This window comes from Carassius carassius, chromosome 16, assembly GCF_963082965.1.
Source record: "Carassius carassius chromosome 16, fCarCar2.1, whole genome shotgun sequence".
Lineage (NCBI taxonomy): Eukaryota > Metazoa > Chordata > Actinopteri > Cypriniformes > Cyprinidae > Carassius > Carassius carassius.
Genome location: NC_081770.1, coordinates 27973590 through 27993583, shown reverse-complemented (window position 1 = coordinate 27993583; position 19994 = coordinate 27973590). Strand labels below are relative to the sequence as shown.

The 19994-nt window shown below is 39.5% G+C and overlaps 1 protein-coding gene across 3 annotated transcripts in view; it reads right to left on the bottom strand.

The window, feature by feature from the left end:
* The window catches only part of LOC132160074 (glutamate receptor-interacting protein 2-like), a 120693-nt gene that overhangs the window by 59243 nt on the left and 41456 nt on the right, over positions 1-19994 (bottom strand). The gene's annotated exons all lie outside the window — the stretch shown is intronic.

The following is a 19994-nucleotide window of genomic DNA, read 5'->3' as shown; positions in this document are numbered from 1 at the left end:
ATCTCTGACTTATATACAAAACTTGTACTGCACAAAGAGACGCCTGGCAACTGGACCTTAATATCTTCCTGACAGACGAGGAATGGAATGAGGCTATATATAGAATTCATGGATAGTCTATTTATGTTAGACACAGCCTTATTCAATTTTACGTTTTTCATAGACTTCATCTTTCCAAGGCTTTGTTGAACCCAGTTGTACCAGATATAAGCAGTCCCATGCTACATTAGCCCACATGTTTTGGCTAATATTTTGTAAAGATGTTTGTGCAAATCCTTTGACCAAAGACAATAGAATACCCGAGACATGTCACTCGTACAGTTTTGATTGGGGAAAAATGCAATGCTCTATATGGCCGCTCAATCGCAGGAAGCCCCACCTTCTGAATGAAATAGCCAGTCATGAATCGGTAAAGTCAGTGCATCTTTAAAAAGTCTGTCTTTAGAAGTCCCGGTTGTTATAGAAACAGTCAGCTTTCTAAAACGTGCTCTTGTGACTGTGGATGGGCACTGGCTGATCTAGCCTGAGAAATAAGCTTTTAATAATGCTATTTGAGCAAAAGAAACAACATTTATGACACAGGGTGTACTCACACTAGGCACGGTTGCCATGAACCGGGCCCGAGTACGATTGTCCCCCCTCCCCACTCCCCACTCCCCCCTCCCCCTTCCCCTCTGGCCTGCACTCACATAGGGTTTCAGCATTCGTGCCGGAGCACGCTTACGTCATTATGGTGCGACGGTTTCGGGATAAACAGGAAGAGCGGCGCTCTCTGAACACAATGTCCAGAGTCCATCGCTCTGTTTTCTTTGTGAATAATTTTGTGTCGTTTGGTCCACGGTGGTCCACAGCCCTCTCACAGCCTGTTGTTAAACAGATGTGTCGCCTTAGTGGCGCGAAAATTTTCACGTAATCGTGCTGCTCGTATGAGGAGGTTTGCAAGGTACCAGCTGAGCGTTTGGAGCATCGCAAAACCGTGACGCCACCCGTCCTGTTCCGTGCTCCAGCACGGTTAGCGCTCACACTGCATGCGAACCGCGCCCGAGTCCAACTGAACCGTGTTCTGGCCCACCTCTTCCAAGCGGGCCAGGGCCGGCCAATCGATCCGCGCCCGGGCACGGTACGGAGCACTCATACTAGTCAAACGAAATACATGATTACATGAATAAATGTAAATGTAATAAATGTACAAAAAAGTTCATGTTAAAACATGAATTTTATGTAATTTGTTTGTGTTAAAACTATGGTTAAAATGTCGGTAGTATTTTATTCTAACAAATCAGGAAAGGCTATGTTCTCAGTCTTACCATTCTTCTGAAATGGTGCTCTTAAAATTTAATACCAAATCAAAACTGTATTGTGCCCAAACTCGCTCCATGGAGAGCATCAAGACCCGATCAGAATGTCAATGGGGTTTTTGGTCCAGGTTGTCTCGGATTATGTTCCAGCCTTGAGTTAGTGAATGTCTAAATATTTCAGGCTACTTCTGTGAAAAACTGGCAATCACAATCCCATGATGCCTCGGAGTACACTAATAATGACTCCAAAACAGTTTGCATGAATTTTTTAAAGACCTCATCAAAACAGCACATTGATACTGGCTAAACTAGAATACTATGTTACAGTATGCTAAGATAGTACAATGAATGGGTTGCAAGCTAACTAAAAATGTCATAATTTCACAAATTATAGTTTTGGTTATATGCTAGACAACATACCTACTGTACATCAGGATCACAATCAATCAGTTTTTTATTTAATTTCCATTCTTCACTGACTATTCTACCAGCTTTATGATTCAATCAGCCATATCTGTAAAAAATAAATCAATAATAATAATCATTTGTAAAATTATTAAAATTGTCCAATGCATAATATTCAACTCTTAATGACTGACATTAAAGGGTTTTTCTTTTTACTTTTTTCTCTTTTTTATCAGTTGAAATTGTAATATGGATTTTATGATAAATGGATAAAAACATATATTTTTCAACACAAATTAAGAATCCATTCCCACAATTCATTCATTTGTGGCATTATTTTATTGGTTGCCCATGGTTTACTTTTAGTTATACTTTGGCCACATTATACGAATTTGTTTGTATTAAAATGAGGGAACAAATTCTTTATTTGTGGCCTCAATATTTTTACAAATGTATTTATTTATTTTATGCATTACATCATGTTTTTACATTTAGATTACCTGTGATGTCAGATAATAATTCACACACACACAAAAAAAATCACAAATAAACTAATTTCACATGTTTCATTAAAATATGATGATGCCTAAAATCACTTGTAGCATTTATTTATTTATTTAGCTAGCTGGCAGCCATATCACCCTGTAGCCCAAGATCGGTTTCCCACTGAAGCTAAGCAGGGCTGAGCCTGGTCAGTGCCTCGATGGGAGACCTCCTGGGAAAAGACCTCCTGTGGGGAAGTCGTGGCCTAATGGTTAGAGAGTCGGACTTGCCATCAAAGGGTTGTGAGTTCGAGTCTCGGGCTGGCAGGAATTGTAGGTGGGGGGAGTGCATGTACTGTGCTCTCTCCACCCTCAATACCACGACTGAGGTGCCCTTGAGCAAGGCACTGAACCCCCAACTGCTCCCCGGGCGCCGCAGCATAAATGGCTGCCCACTGCTCTGGGTGTGTGTTCACGGTGTGTTCGTGTTCACGGTGTGTGCACTTTGGATGGGTTAAAAGCAGAGCACGAATTCCGAGTATGGGTCATGTCACTTAAAAAAAAAACTAGGTTGCATAGTGAGGCCAGCAGGGGGTGCGCACCCTGTTGTTGGTGTGGGTCCTAGCACCCTAGTGTATTGATGGGGACACTATACATAGGTCATTAAAAATCCTAGGATATCTTTAGAAAAGAGTAGAGGTGTGACCTCAGCATCCTGGCTAAATTCGCCCATTGGCCTCCGACCATCATGGCCTCCTAACAATCCGCCATTTCATTTTTGCTGATTGGCTTCATCACTCTGTCTCCTCTCCACCAGTAAGCTGGTGTGTGGTGGGCGTTCTGGCGCACTGTGGCTGCCGTTGCATCATCCAGGTGGATGCTGCACACTGGTGGTGGATGAGGAGATACCCCCAGACAATGTAAAGTGCTTTGAGTGCCTAGAAAAGCGCTATATAAATCTAAGGAATTATTTTTTATTTATTTTATTTAATCAATTCATACAAAACCAGGCTGCTTTTGCTTTAATTACTTCCTCAATTTGGTATGGCATGGAGGTGATCAGTTTCTGGCACTGCTGAGGGGGTGTGGAAGCCCAGATTTCTTTGACAGTGGCTTTTAGCTCATCTGCATTGTTTGGTCTCTTGTTTCTCATCTTCCTCTTGACAATACCCCATTGATTATCTCTGGGGTTCAGGTCAAGCACACCAACACCATGGTCATTTAACCAACTTTTGGTACTTTTGGCAGTGTGGGCAGGTGATAAATCTTGCTATCTTGGTAAACGGGTGCAGTGACTTGGCTTTTCAAAAAACACAATGGACCATCACCAGCAAATGACATTGCACCCCAAATCATCACAGACTGTGGAAACTTAACACTGGACTTGAAGCAGCTTGGGCTATGAACTTCTCCACCCTTCCTCCAAACTCTAGGACCTTGTTTTCCAAATGAAATATAAAACTTGCTCTCATCTGAAAAGAGGACTTTGGACCGCTGAGCAACAATCCAGTTCTTCTTCCCCTTAGACCAGGTAAGACGCTTCTGATGTTGTCTGTGGTTCAGCAAATCCCTTGACACGTCTGTGTGTGGTGGCTCTTGATGCCTTGACCCCAGCCTCAGTCCATTCCTTGTGAAGTTCAATCACTGAATCAATTTTGCTTGACAATCCTCATAAAGCTGTGGTTCTCTCGGTTGGTTGTGCATCTTTTTCTTCCACACTTTTTCCTTCCACTCAACCTTCTGTTAACATGCTTGGATACAGCACTCTGTGAACAGCCAGCTTCTTTGGCAATGAAGATCAGCTGTCTTCCGATTGTGTAGCCTAGTGAACCAGACTGAGAGACCATTTTGAAGGCTCAGGAAACCTTTGCAGGTTTTTTGAGTTGATTAGTTGATTGGCCTGTCATCATATTCAAATTTGTTGAGATTTGGAGTGAATTGGTGGGTTTTTGTTAAATGTGAGCCAAAATCACAATTAAAAGAATCAAAGACTTAAACTTCAGTCTGTGTGCACTGAATTTATTTAACACACAAGTTTCACAATTTGAGTTGAACTACTGAATTAAATGAACTTTTCCACGACATTCTAAATTATTGATTTATTACTACGTTACCTGGGAAGTCAAGATTTTATTTAGATTTATTGGTGCGCCAAATTCAGTTTTTAGATCTAATGCGATGAATATCTCTCCTGTCACAATTCCCTCACCTCGATGCAAGCGTTTGATGTGGCTGAGGATTATTCATCAGATGGTCTGCCATCCATCAAAGAATAGGAGAAAAACATACAGGATATAGAGAAGTGGGGCAGAATACAAGATAAACTAGAAGTGGGAGATACAGATATGCTTCTTCACCACACATTGTTTTTATAAAGCTCATAAAAGTGTCAATGCACTTAAGATTTTTTAAAAACCTCTTAAAATGATTTGTAATAGAGAACATCAGTTGAATTGCTACATAACATACTATATAATTACTCAATGGCTGTGCTGTTTAATTACTCATGGCGGTGTTAGCTAACTTTCTTTTTGAGGCGGCATTTGAAGCAGGTTACATCAGGGACATGAGTGTGTGTTTGCTATCAGGCTTTTTTTCTCAAATGAAATGGCTGCTGTAACATAGAGACTGTTAAATGAACTAGAGTATTACATCTTTGATAATGACTCCAATTTAAGGCTCTTTGATGATGCAAAAGATAATTAAATGGCAATTAATACAGTCAAAATTGATTAGTGGATTCACTTTGAAGTGCTGGAGAGATCAATTCTGGGCCCTGCAGAAAAATGTACAAATAATGTCAACCTTTCTGGTTTAGGTTTGAATAAATTAGCATGTTGCATGTTAATGATGCAATTACAAAAGGACTTTTACAGAAGCTACTTGATATATTGGTAAATTAACAGTTTAGGGGAGTCGCATAAACCGCAATCTGTTTATCAGATAAGAGACAGATAATACAGTGATTAGTTTGGAAAAAAGTAATTTCATTTTGGCATGGTCTGTAAATGAAAAAATTAAAAACAAAGAAATGTAGAAAATGGTAAGTAACATTAAACTGAAGAAGTATTTTCTTGTAAAACGTACTCTCATAAACTTTATTTAAAACTTAGAGAAATTTCACAATCTTTGACTTTCGGGAAAACAGACATGACATTTTCACGAAAGAAAGGCTGCAAAGCATCATGGGATATTTATCTATTCGGTTGCACTTGTTCCTAAGTGTACACCACAATCCTGACTCCTGTGGTTTAATAATTTTACGCATTTGAGAACGAAGAATCAGCCATTAAGACAAGCAGCATTACTACGTTTTTTTTAAACCCCACACTTGAAATGCAAATGGATTCCCAAAAGCTGCTCCGCTATTTTTCCCAAGTTTCCCTCTTATTCCCTCAAATTAAAGCTGTTTTTGAATCTCTCGCCTCTGTGCCGATAACATACTACAACCTGACACAATGAGGGCAGGCAGGACACACGTCTCCACAGCTTTAAACATTTTCACTTTCCTTCTCTATGTTGTCTTGTACGGCTTTCCCTGAAAAAAATTAAAATACAAAAAAATTCTGGTTCAATCTGGATTGCTTGTGAACAGAGGGAAGCTCAAAAAAGAATTAGGCAACGACTAAACCTTGTTGCTTAGCAGTTTTAGCTAGAAAACAGCTAAAGGGCTTTAGTATCTTTGCTCTTTGGGGTAATGAGCTTCACATCAGCAAACTACATGTAGGGCAAAGCTGTTCAGGAGGCCAACAGCAGGTAACAAAATGTTTTTTCAGAAAACTCAGTGCCAATGCTAAATTTCTGCCAATGCTAAACGTAGCCACTAGCCTGTATTAAGGCATTAGCTTGAAAGCTCCTCCAGATATTAGGTCCCTAAAGGCTCTCTGGAACTCAATGATTGCAGTAACATGCTGAAGTAAGAATCTAGCTGCCAATAACAAACAATTTTGGATACTGAGTGCGTTAAACAACAGTTAGCTCCAACATCAGAGAACACCACAATGCAATTGCTGTTGTTGTTCACATGTTAAGGTTAACTTTTCTCTAACTTAGTGGGATAATTCACCCAAAAATGACTCACCCTCATGTCCTTCCAAACTCGTGAGACCTTCGTTCATCTTCAGAATACAAAATAAGATATTTTTGATGAAATCTAAAAACTTTCTGATCCTGCATAGAGAGCAACACAACTGAAATGTTCCCAGATTCAGAAACCTAGCAAACAGTGGTTCAACCGTAATTTAATCTGAGCACCCCAGAACATAATCAATGTAACCAGCATTGTTTACATTCAAGATAAAACAAGATAAATTTCTTATGCCCACAGAAGAAAGTTATACATGTTTGGGCTGACATCAGGGTGAGTAAATTATGACAGAATATTTGTTTTTGGGTGAGCAGTCACTTTAAAACAATCAAGTGCAACCTTCTTTCCATTAGTTGTGTGTCACGGTTATACTGAAACTCACATTCCCTTCCTGAAACTCGTGGAGTTCATAAAAGATTCTCACGTCGATGCGGCTCTTCCAGCATGCAAGAATGATCGCCAATAAAATTTTAATTAATCTCCTGTGGAAACGGGCAAAAATTAATTAGCACTACAACCAGTGAAGGGAAGAGCTACAACTGCTATATATAACAGATGTTAATTATATGATTTAATACTGTGGCCAAGAGGAGTAAGTTGAATTATTATCAGTTAATGATGCATGAACTGATTATGAATTATTTGAACAATTGACTCATATTTTTCTAACTCTTGCGTTCACGCCAGAGTTCGTGTTCAGAAACAAAATGAAAAACTATTTTCAAACACTAATGTGAGCTAATTTAGTTTGACTCCTGACAGCATACCGTGTAATACGCATTTTGATCTCTTAAGTGCACGAATCCTTTCAGGTGTGTCATGACGGTGACACTTGTTTAGTTCATTTCCCAGTTTGATTTATTTAGGTTCAAAAATAGAAGCTGGCGTCACACTGAAGTACTTCTAGTACCTAAAGCAAAATCTGAATACTTGGTTCTATACAATATATAGGATTCCTATTTAATCTATGATTCTGTTTAGCAAATTGACTCACTAATCAAATCTGCAATGAATCTTTAACTCTGTCCTGTTTGTTTAGAATGTACGTAAACAATGCCCTAATTTATTCAATTTGCTCATAAACGTCATGTAGAAGTAATGTGATTTAATGCATCAGCAAAACATGTCATTAAACTGATTCAAATGTTTTAATTCTTCAACGTCCCTAATAAATACTGAACACTGTCGAAGCTCAGCAGTGCATCTGTGCATTCTGCTACTATAAAACCGTAACTAAACTTTGTTGTCACATGTTTGTTCCGGTTTTCCTTATTTGGTCATGTTTCCTGTCTTCAGTTCTATTAGTTCTAAGTGTTCCCCGTTTAGTTCATTTGCTCCCAGGTGTGTCCCATTGTGTCACGTGTTTAATGTTCCCTCTGATGAGTTCTTTGTCTTCTGTTAAATGTCTTTTAATTCCTGTGTATGACTGTTGATGATTAAATGCTATATCTTAAAGAATTCTCCTCACTCCTTTTCAAGACGTTTTCAAGGTCTTGCTTTTACCTTCAGTTAAAAGGAAATTCAGTGCTTCTAGACATTTGCTATTCCTTTTGGAGGGATTGACCACAATCACATGCAGTGAGGGAAAGACTTCAGATGTGAGCTCATGAAATCTGGCTTTTCAAAGCTGCGTGTCAGAGCAACTGAAGTTTGGTGAATGAAGCCTTCTGTGACACCACCTGAGGGATGAGTACTTGGACCATATCCACACACTATGTGTGTACTTACACATTTACATACTAACTAAATATATAAAACAAAAGATTAAATAGAAAAATAATAATAATAGGGAGGGACAATGTGCGAATCAAAGTAAAAACACCCAACCCTCCTAAATAAATAAATAATAGGGTGGGGCAATGTGCTTCAAAGTAAAGACAAAATAAGACTAACTAAACCAAGCAAACCAAACAAAATACAAAGCTAAATGGGGGCAATTCACTTAACTTAAGTAAAAACAAAACAAAAATCAGACGAAACAGAATGATAAAAAACAAATAACAGACAAAACAAAATAAGTTGGGAGCAAAGTGCTAAGTCGAAGTAAAAATAATAACATGGCCGCACACAAAGCAAACTTAAAGTAAACTTTATAAAGTAAGTTTAGGACAGGGAATAACTTTAAAATAAACTGAACTGGAAAAAGGTGTATAGTAATAAAATTATTTCCATAAATACACTGTAAGGCTTTTAACAAGTCTTGTAAATGTTATGTTAGTCTGGAAATATGTCAGTATTACGCAACAAAAACCCCAAAATCTGAGAAGTACAACACTGCATTTAAAACATAATGATTCATCAATCTAGGTCACTCAGTTCCTAAAACACCCCGAGGCCAATTTAATGATAAAGCATAGGTCACTGTATCAGAAATTTGGTCTTGTAGGCATTTCAGAGATCCATACCTTTTCCTCCAATTTAACATGTCTAAAGGGTAATTTAGACTCAGAGTGTGTCTCTTTTCTACAATACAAGCATTTTTAAAAGACTACAGCTGCAACCTACAGCTTTCAAGATCAAAGGCGTTGCTTACTACAAATTCTGTGTTAGCAAACCAGCCGCTCTGCAACTGATCTTCTTTCACCAAAGAGCTAAATGGGGTTCGTAATAAATTAATTACTTGAATAAGTAAATGAAAAATCCTAACAAATACAACAAAACACACAATGACCATATCAGGTTAATTCGTGCCACAGGCTTTGTGAGAGTTATTTTCCCTGCGTGTTTCATCTTTGACAGGATTAAAGCTAGCCATATGCAAATTAAAACACAAATGTTACCGCACTTTAAGTGTTACAGTTTTTGCCTTTATGTGGCTCCAACAAACCTCCATATTCAAGGGGTGATAGAGTTCCCTTCATACATCTGTATTACCAAAGTAAGGTTACATTTACTAAAAACTAGGAAGTTATATATATATTGTCAGGAGCCATTGGAATAAATTTCGTATTGCATGTTTATGTGTTTTGTATTCTTAAAAACCAACAGCTATTGGCTTGCTATCATGAACTACCAAGGAACATGGATTCAGCTAAAAAATGTTTTTACTGTTCTTAAAAAAAATGCTTCATACACGCACACACACACATAATAAGTGTTTTCTTTTTAAGTATGTTGTAGTGTACTTTTAGAAAAAAGGGCAGCTTTGATTATATGATTTATGTGACAATTTAACATTCATTATTTGTCATGTTTTGTCACTAATTATCGTATTTATGCATTCAGTAGTCAACAAATATTTCTTTGGGCTCAGAGGGGGATGAGATATCGCAAGGAAATAGAGCCTTGCTCACATCCATCAAATGCTAGACAGAGTTTTTCTAGTATTTTGAGCACAGATAGTACAGATGTTAAAACTATAAAGAACTGCGTGTATAAACCACATCTCAGAACGGGGGCAAACAGAAACTCAAACAATGAAAAATTAACTAATTAAAAACGAATGCCCCACAGGCTGGTTTTAATGACAAAACCAGGGAAACAAATCCATTTTTCAAGTATTTTCCACAAATCAGCCGCTGTTTTCATTTCATAAGTGGCTTTAAAGTGAGAGAGAGAGGGAGAGAGAGAGAGAGAGATGCTGCTTCAGCACCTTGAACGAAAAGGAAAGATGTGCATTCAAAGTGTAGCTGATGGGCATTAACTATATCGCACTGTATTCCCATATGAAATACTCCAGGACAGGAGATTTATACTCCGAAGCAGCTGTATATCTACAGTTGTGCAAACCTATGCATTTTCTAATTAATCATAACCTTGCTGCTCGTGACAGTTCTTGCACTTCTGAAACAATTGCATGCACACCTGACTCACAAATGGGAGTTCATTATTTCTTTTCATTGCTCTTAGGGAAAAAAAGCGTGAACATCCAGCGTGAACAAAGATGCATACACTGCCCTCTTGCAGCTACTTGACAATAGCAGGTGCCGTCACATATCCGTGCAAATTAAAGCAGGATGCAGTCGCAGTCTCAGCTAACAAAGAGAATGTGTGTGGAGAATACAAGGCATCTGGAGCTTGTGAATGTGGAAGATAAGAGCAGAGCGTATCTTTCTGGCTTTCTGTATTTATAAAGTAACACTGAGTCAAAATGCAGTTCTGTCTTTTGAATTGACAAAATAAACCTTAAATTAACTTAAAATATAACAAAATTAACACACATTCTTACTAATATTCCGTAAACTTAAGCAAATAACTGACAGTGTATTAAAGGTTGCAGAACAAAAGATGCTTTGTGCTCCACTATAAGTGTGACAGTAAAACAATACTAATCATGACAGACACTGTCTTCAAAAACAGGTCAAAGTCATTTTAGGATTACGATAAATTGTCTGCTGCAGTCGGCAGGTTGTCATCATCAACCGCCTGAACACAAGTGATAATTCAAACAAAGCACTGTGTCAAAATATTTTACTGAAAGTGTTTTAGATGCCGTATTTTAGGGTTTTCATATAAGCTTTGTTTCAGTATGGACATGTATATACTAGCCATTAACGATGTGTGTGTGTGTATATATATATATACACATACACATGTAATTCCATTAAAAGCATCAAGTGTCATAATGTTACAAATTGGTGTGCTCGAGGAGGATAAGGAACAAATGAGGAGTTTACTAGAAAACGAAGGAGGTACAGACTATATTAACAAATAACAGAATTAACATAAAGGTTAGGATACACATTCACATACACAATACAATACGATACAACTTTGACATTTGGTATACATTCAGCTTAGACACATTTACATAACGATATTCACGGACAAGGGAGAACTAAACAGACCAGGTATTTAAACACACAGGTGATGAGGGAACTGGAGACAGGTGAGGATCAATCAATTAACTAAAAAAAGAAAAGGAAGATGACCTAATAAGGAAACAAAAGTTCATAAACGTGACACATAAAAAAAAAGTATTAAAAAAAGTGTGTTGGGTTTCAGAGTTTCAAAAGAAAAGAAACGTAAAACCTATAAAAACATAAACAAACAAACAATAAACTTAAATACATCAAACAAAACAAAATGAAGCACTAATGTAAAAATATTTTACTGAAAATATTTTCGGTCCCATATTTTACTGAAAGGGTTTTTTTTTTTTTGTCATTCCAATATGTACTAACCATGAACATTATACTATAAACTTACTTTATAATGGCATTAAAAGCGCCAAGTGGTTTAAAAAAAAACTTTATAAAAAATGTTTGTTTGGCTTTACAATTGCAAAACAAAAATGAACAAAGTAAAAACAAAACAGAATTCAGCACTAATGTCAAAATATTGTAAATGCACCATGCATGAACAATATAGGATGTTTTCATAAAAAGAGATCAACTAAAATGTCTGAATGACTTAGACTACAATATATGAAACCAAGTGCCATTAAAAGTACCAAGTGCATAAAAAAACCTTTCACAAACACATTTCACAATTGCAATAGATCAAACAATATAAAATGAAACAGAAAACAACAAAATAAAACAAAAAAACAAAACAATATAAAACAACAAAATAAAGCATAAAACAATATAAAACATCAAAATGAAAGCAAAAGAACATAGAACAAAAGAAAGCAAAACAACATAAAACTCAATATAAAACAACAAAATAAAAGCAAAACAACATCAAATAATGAAATCAAAACAACAACAAACAAAGATAAACCTTCACTCTTCAAGATCATGAAGACTGACAGCTCAAGACAGGAGGTCTTCATACAGCGTGTCCATTTGTTTGTCCGCCAACAGGTGGCAGATTCCTCCTGTTGACTGAACATCACGGGCATTTCAGAGCTGTGATCAGTGTCTCATAAATATTTCATAACATTTCATCCATAAGACTAACAGCAGCGTGAATGTGACAACAAACACAGATCTGGTCTGAGTGACTAAGAAGAAAAACAAATCTTCCCACAAGTGAACGCACATTCTCCAAGACAAACACAATCTAAACATTCATACAAATACATAAATAGGATGAGTATACATACTAATTACACATCAGGATTTACACTACCTATTTACATAAACTCATCTCTAAATACCCCCCAATCCAAGGTGCATCCAGTGTTCACCCGACTCCAGAGAAATCCCAGCCCTCCGCAGGAGGGATATGCCTTATTTGTTGTTGTCAGATTGTATTATCATGAACTCATAATCACATTTACAACAAGCACAAGCATCCAAAACGGACACGCACTTGAAGACCTTTGCATAAAAATATTAAAATGACCCAAAACGTCAACTTCATGGCTTAAACTGCATTGTTTTGAGAAGGCTACTACCGTGCAATGCCTGCATCGAACATTAGATGGTGATGAAAGAAAGTCTTTGATTGCAATTAACACTTTAAAAGAATCAGAGTACCTTTGAGTATCCTTTTCCTCAGGATAGCCTGTAGGAAGAGCATAGTCCTTCTCCTTTCCCTCGGCTGGGTAAATATTCCCTGATTGCTGCTTTGCTCCGTATCTAGAGCGTCTTCCCAGCTCCGTCTCGTCTGTGAGCCAACAAGGTACTTTTTGCTGTCAATCAACGACAAAATCAAAGATCTGGGATAAATAACGACTCTAAAGCCACGAGCGTGACACGAGATGATACTGCGAGACGTTTCGGCCTTTGTCTTTTTAAATTACTCATCTGAGCAGTAATCATTAGTCGTTATTAACCGTAATTTTATGCGAAGTCACCATCTCCCCATCTCTCTCTCTCTCTCTCTCTCTCTCTCTCTCTCTCTCTCTCTCTCCTTGGCTCATGCTCACTGTGATTAATAAATGCAAAATGTATGCTCAAAGCCTTCGGGACTTTTGATGCCCTAGTTTTTCCCCCCTTTTTTCTCTCTGCCCTCAAACTGCTGCCTTCCTGAATAAACCTGAAGATGAGGGGTTTACACAAGTGTAGGTTTGGGGTTCTGACTGCTCTTTTGCACCTACACACAAAAACAGATGCTCGTCTACCAATATATGAATGTTTTTGTTGGACCAGCGTTGCATCAGGGCTGATTAAAAATTTGTTAATTTTAGCAAATCTGCAAATAAATGGAATTAGCACAGTGAAGACAAGGTATTGATGAAAGTTGTAATATCGATACATTTTACTGTAAAAATTATTCATGCTATTTTTTGCTAAACTGATTTATATGGTGGTGTGTGTGTGTGTGTGTTGGCTATGTGTTGGTGTGGTATCTTTATCAAAAACTTTCACTTTGAAACCCAAAAGTTTGCGTTTTTAAGGACCCAAATCTCCACTGTCGTGAAAACTAACGGCCAAAACACATAACATGTTTTCCGTTTATAGTTGAAAACGTACTCGGTTACTAACGTAACCTCGGTTCTCTCTAGAAGAGGGAACGAGTACTGCGTCTTAGCTAAGACGCTACGGGAAAAGTCTCTTTTCACGAAATACTGAAGCAAAAAATAACCCTTATTTTGAATTATTGTAAAGCGCATTTGCAGCAGCACACAGCCATAGGCGAGACGGCTCGCTCGCTCATTGGCTGCTCTGCGGCAACTGCACAAGCCTGTCGAGCGCAGGCTGATGCAACATCAGACCAATAAGGGCGCTACAAGCCCTCCATGCCAATTCCCGCCGAAACGGGTGTGGCCTAGCCCTATAAAGGGAGCTCGAAAAGGCTGACTCACCTGATTTATTTCATCGCCGAAGCGAACCAGAGTGAATCAGTACTCGTTCCCTCTTCTAGAGAGAACCGAGGTTACGTTAGTAACCGAGTACGTTCTCTTACGAGAGTTCTCTCGTACTGCGTCTTAGCTAAGACGCTACGGGAACCCCATGTAAAGCGCCGTGCGCGCAGGGATCACACACCAATAAACCTGGAAGCAACGCCCAGGATTTACAGTGCACAGTCACCAGAGGGACTCACAGAGAGTCCAGGACAGGAGGGGGGGGGGCCCTCCGTCCCATATCTAGCAGCGTCCGTAGACGCGGCAATATGACATCACACATTCACGGCAAGGCCAGACCAATGTGGTAATGCGGGTCTTACGCAATACTGCCCATATAACAGTCGGCAGCGCATAGCGCTTGCGATCTCAGAGTTTCAATCAGGGCCCTGATTCGACTATACCGACAGCAGCCCTGCTTGCAGGGCGGGAACCTCCAGGTTATAGAACCTGATAAATGTAGACGGCGAGGCCCAACCTGCCGCCATACATATATCCTGCAAGGAGATCCCAGTAGACCACGCCCACGACGAAGCGACGCCTCTTGTGGAGTGTGCTCTGACGCCCAGTGGGCACTGAAGGCCACTGGAAGCATAAGCTAACGCTATGGCGTCAACTATCCATCTGGATAGGCTCTGTCTCGAAACAGCCATTCCTTTGGAACGTCCACTAAACGAGACAAACAGCTGCTCAGTCAGTCTAAAGACAGCGGAGCGAGACACATAAGCTCTTAAAGCCCTAACGGGGCAAAGAAGACTCGAGTCTCCATCCTCTCCTGACACCGACAGGGCAGACTGGGCGGAGCCCGAAACGGCGTGTTGAGGGATTTCGGCACATAACCGTGCCTAGGTTTGAGTATGACCCTTGAGTCATTAGGCCCAAACTCCAAGCACGTCGGGCTGATCGTGATTGAGCCAGAATCAGCCAGTCGTCCAAATAGTTCAGCACTCGCATGCCTCTGATGTCTGAGAGGAGCGAGTGCTGCGTCCATGCACTTCGTAAACATACGAGGAGCCATGGACGAGCCGAACGGCAGGACTGTATACTGGTATGTCTGGTCCTCGAAGGCGAATCTCAAGTATCGCCTGTGATGTGACGCTATCTGTATTTGAAAATACGCGTCCTTCAGATCTATCGACATGAACCAGTCTCCTTTGCGAATATGCGCGAGGAGTCTCCTGGTTGTAAGCATTTTGAAACTGCGTTTCGCCAATGCTTTGTTCAGCTGTCTTAGATCCAGTATGGGTCTGAGACCCCCGTCTTTCTTGGGCACTAGAAAGTATTTGCTGTACAGCCCCCCTTCGCTTTGAGCTTGAGATACAGGCTCCACAGCCCCTCTGCTCAACAGTTTTGATATTTCGGCTCGAAGTAGGTGTGCTACTTCTGTTTTGACCGTAGTTTCGACGCGCGCTAAAAAGCGCGGAGGGCGTCGAAAAAAACTGTAGCGAGTAGCCTCCCTTTATAATGTCTAGCACCCAATCCGAAACCCTTGGAAGCGCTGACCATGCGTCTGCATGAATGGCTAGGGGTTGGATGCGAAGCGCGCTCTGTTGGCTGGGCAATGGCAGCGCTTCAATGTGCTCTAACATGGGCGTTAAGCCTGTGACATTTGAGGCGGGGAGCGCGCTGATCACAGTGGGCAGACCGCTCGTCCCCGACCCCTCCACGGTGCTTAACCGAGTGAGGGAGGGCTGAGCGGGTCCCGTGGGACTCGTGCTGTCTGTGAGTAATTGTGGGCTGTAAGCGTGCACATTTACTGCTTTAGACTCGCTGTCTGCCTGGGCAGAATGAACGTGCACGGGTTTCGTTTTTACAGAAACCACATGACGCGTGTGACATAGTGTTTATGGGCACTGAGGAGTGGGCACGTTTACTATGTAGTGCGGGCGATCGACCTGAGTCGCTTTTATGGGCGCGAGCCCTGTGTGAAGGGCTGTGCTTATATGTGGAGATGGGCACTGAGCAGTGGGCATCGTCACTACATTTATAGCACCATTGGCCGTGGCCGGGACACCAGAAATTACACCTTTTTCGGGAAATATCTGGGTAGCCGTGATAACGGTTTTTGTGTGCAGGCAAGCGGGCAACTGTACAGGCTTGCGCATTGCAAAAGACGCTGAAACAGTCACAATCCCTGGAACTGAAACAGCGGCGCGCTTGGGTGAGAGTTCGGCCGCGGTGACTCATACACCGGCGCTTTCCTAGGAATGCTAGGATGGCTTCGGGGCTTCTGGCCTCACTGTAATCCTCTGCCGTGGTCCCCGGGGCGCGGTGCGATCTCGTCCAGTTTACAGAAGAGATCACCCTGGAATATCTGCAGCCATCGTGTGTAGTGCAGACGCAGCCTGCCCAGCAGCAGAAAAGATTTGCGCGAGCAGCGATGATGTCATGCGGCAGGCTTTAGATGGCAACACCGCTTTCGTCCACCGTCCAGCAGAGGGCGGGCAAAGGTGCGTCGCTATCGCCTGTTCCACCGGCGGAAGTGACTGGTAGTTCCTGTTTTTAGCATCCAGTTTGCAGAATGCTAGTGAGACAGACGAACGAGTTCGCGCTGAATATGGAGCATTCCAAGCCTTTGCCACCTCTTCGTGAAGCTCAGGAAGAAATGAGGCGGGCTTTGAGAAGTACGCTCATCCGAAAGAAAACTACCATCCAGCCGGGAATGAGAGGGGGGGCGCTGGTGCAGACCACTCGAGGCCGAGGCTTGTCGCGGCCAGCGTGAGCACTCGCATCGGCTCCTTCTCGATGTCAGCTCGTTTGCTGGGCTTCTGAGCAGAAGGCGCGAGATCCCCGGAGCTCGCCCAGCCCTCACTGCCCGAAGCTAGCAGAGAGCACGTGTCCTCTTCCCCCGACGCGGCCCTGAGATCGACTTCCTCGGACGACGCGGCGGCAGACAGCAGGCGCTGCCCATCGGGAAGCGATGCAGGGGAGGCCGGTCAAGCAGGGCGAACCGGCGAGCTCGGTTAAGCTGAAGACGGTTCCGGAATCCGCTGGAAGCGGAGCTTTTTACGGCGCCTCAGCGCAGTGGAGAATGCAGGCTCAGAGAAAAAGGCCAAGCGAGTCCTCAGAGTCACCATTGGCAACAGCTCGCAGTGAGGGCATCTGCCGTCAGCGAGCGCGAGCGATGCATGATCTTCACCCTGGCAGGAGACACAGATGACGTAACGGTCTCCCTCGCTGAGTGGGGCACTGCACGAGCCGCAAGAAGGCATCTTAAAAAAGACGCAAGCTCTTTACAATAATTCAAAATTAAGGATAATTTTTTGCTTCAGTATTTCGTGAAAAGAGACTTTTCCCGTAGCTTCTTAGCTAAGACGCAGTACGAGAGAACTCTCGTAAGAGAACAGTGTTGTGTAAATGGTTTACTTGAGTGGTACATTGGTATTAAAAAATTTGTTTTTCACCTAAAACCGCATAAACACATTTTATTACACCAAATACACAAAATAATGTTCTTTTTAGCAACATCATATGACCCCTTTTAATATCAAAAATAAGTTTCATGACCCTCAGACAGTCATTGAGAGAAAGACACATTTCGTCAACAGTCATGCTCTGAAATGTGTGGATGTACAGACTGTTTTTTGGCTGCTATATCATTTTGTAATCTCCTTGCAGAAATCGTGCTGTGCTATTCAGACACATGAGGGGATTTCTGCTGTTATGAAATGGTAAAACTGCACCGATTTATGTGAACAGTCCAATCTAAGCACAAAGACCCTAGTGGAACCACCTCAGCACTTGAATGAATCACCCACACAACCCTTATATGAACAGTGGATGATGTATACTATACCAGTCACACTTTTCAAATTCAAACTGCTTATTACTTTAATATCCAGTAGTAGTAGTAGAAGTATTAAAAACAACAACAATAATAATAATTATAATGGTATTTATATATTTTAATATTTTGTTTATTATTATTGTTGTTATTACTGAATTTTTTATATATTTTTTAATATTTTTAAAACAACAGAAAGTATTATAATTACAGATTATATCATTGAATATAATATTAGAAAAATATGTAAAAAAAGTATATATTTTAATAATAACAAGACATTTCTAAATAAGAATAATTATAAAAATATAGAATACATTTTTTGCAATTTACATATTTTATAAATACTGCAACTGTAGTTTCTATTATCATTATTATTATTGTTATTATTTTTAATATGAATATTATTTACAAAATTTGTATATATATTCCAGATTAAATTATATCGCGATTTTTAAAAATATACATATTTTAATATACTACTACGACTATTATATTATACTATATTATTATTATTATTATCATTTTCATATCATTACTTATAATGTCTATTTATAAATTATTTTATAAATATTACAATTTATTTCTCTATTTTAATAATAATAATAATAAAAAATTAATTCATATTATTCAAATAAAATAATAACAATAATAATAATAATTGTGTGTTTAAAATATATATTTATATAGACTGACAGACCGACCGACTGACAGACAGACAGATAGATAATTATTATTGGATCACAAGTAAGAAAGTTTAGATTTGAGTTATTACTATAAGGCACTGCTTTAAATACAATAGGCCTGACATTTTTTTCCTGAATCAGGAAACTTGTAGTTTCCTGTGCAGAACCAATTATTCCTAGAGAAGCCAAGAATCATTAGAAGTCACTGTGTCAGCGTTTTAGCATGCAGCAGTCTCTTTATATTATGAAACAAGAGGGTCATGGATAGACTGTGGCTTTTACGCCGCAAGCTGTAGTCTCTGATGTGATGACTTTAATTTCATCAATAGTCCAAATGTGATTCAGAAGTAAGTGGTTTGAGAAGTTAAAGAGTTAAAGTCGAGCAAATGTTTGACTCTAGATAGAAAAGCCACTTGCACAGCTTTCACTTCACAGGAAGAATTTAAAGTTACAGGACTTTTTCATTATGGGGCAGAAAGAGACTAGAAAAAGGTCCCATTGTTTAGTGCAGGAAACCTTGACTTAATTGATTCTCCGAACTCCATGGGAAATACGATGGAGAACAAATGAATATTTAAAAATAAATAATTGTAAATATTAGTGCTGTCAATCGATTAAAAACTTTAACTAGATTAATCACACATTTTTTCTGTGATTAATCGCAATTAATCGCAATAAAAAAAGAAATGTTTTTGTACGTTTTTAATATTTTTTAATGTAATAATTTCACAGTTAAATTTAAATACTTGTTTAAATGACATCTTTTTATGAATGAAGGCCAGTATTACTGATATTAATACAGCTACTGATTTTTTTTTAATTTTTTTTACATTTATTATTAGGCTTCAAAAATATAACAGTTTTTAATTTAAGTAAACTTAAAACAATGCTAACATAAACCCATAATAAATGTCATGTTTACTCCTGCCCTTCCTGTCTTAACAGTTAGGAAATATACAGAAATTTAATAAAGTTATCAAAGTTATATGCAGTCTGCACTGCATAAACTATAAATTAAATAGTTAATCCTTATTAAAGCTACAAAAGTTATTTAGTCAAGAGCAGCGAGTCATTTTCTCTGTTCCCTTTGTTCTTTAACTTTACTGACAGGAAGCTTTATTGGCTGCTGTCCCTTTAAGAGCAGACAGACACGCGGATCTCACCGTTTATATTCTGTCTATGGATCTCGCCTCATTCTCTCACAACTCTTTTTGTTCATTTTAGACTTTATATAAATCATTTAAGATTGCTCTTATGAGGATAATCGACAAAACTGGCACTTTGGGATGTTTATTGTTAGTTCAAGCGCTTAAGAGAACTGAATTCTGGCGCCCTGTCTATGCATTGTGTGTGTGTGTGTGTGTACGTGTGTATGTGTCACATAAGGGCATTCACAGACAGCGCATTCTCTTTTGTCTTGCCGCGCTTGAAATGTTTAAAAGCATTTAAATGAATAAGAGCGTGATCATATAATGTAAAGCTAGCCAACGGATGGCAGAAAATACGGATGCTGCGTTAATTGCGTTAAATATTTTGACACGTTAAACCAGACAAAAATTAATCGCATGCGTTAATGC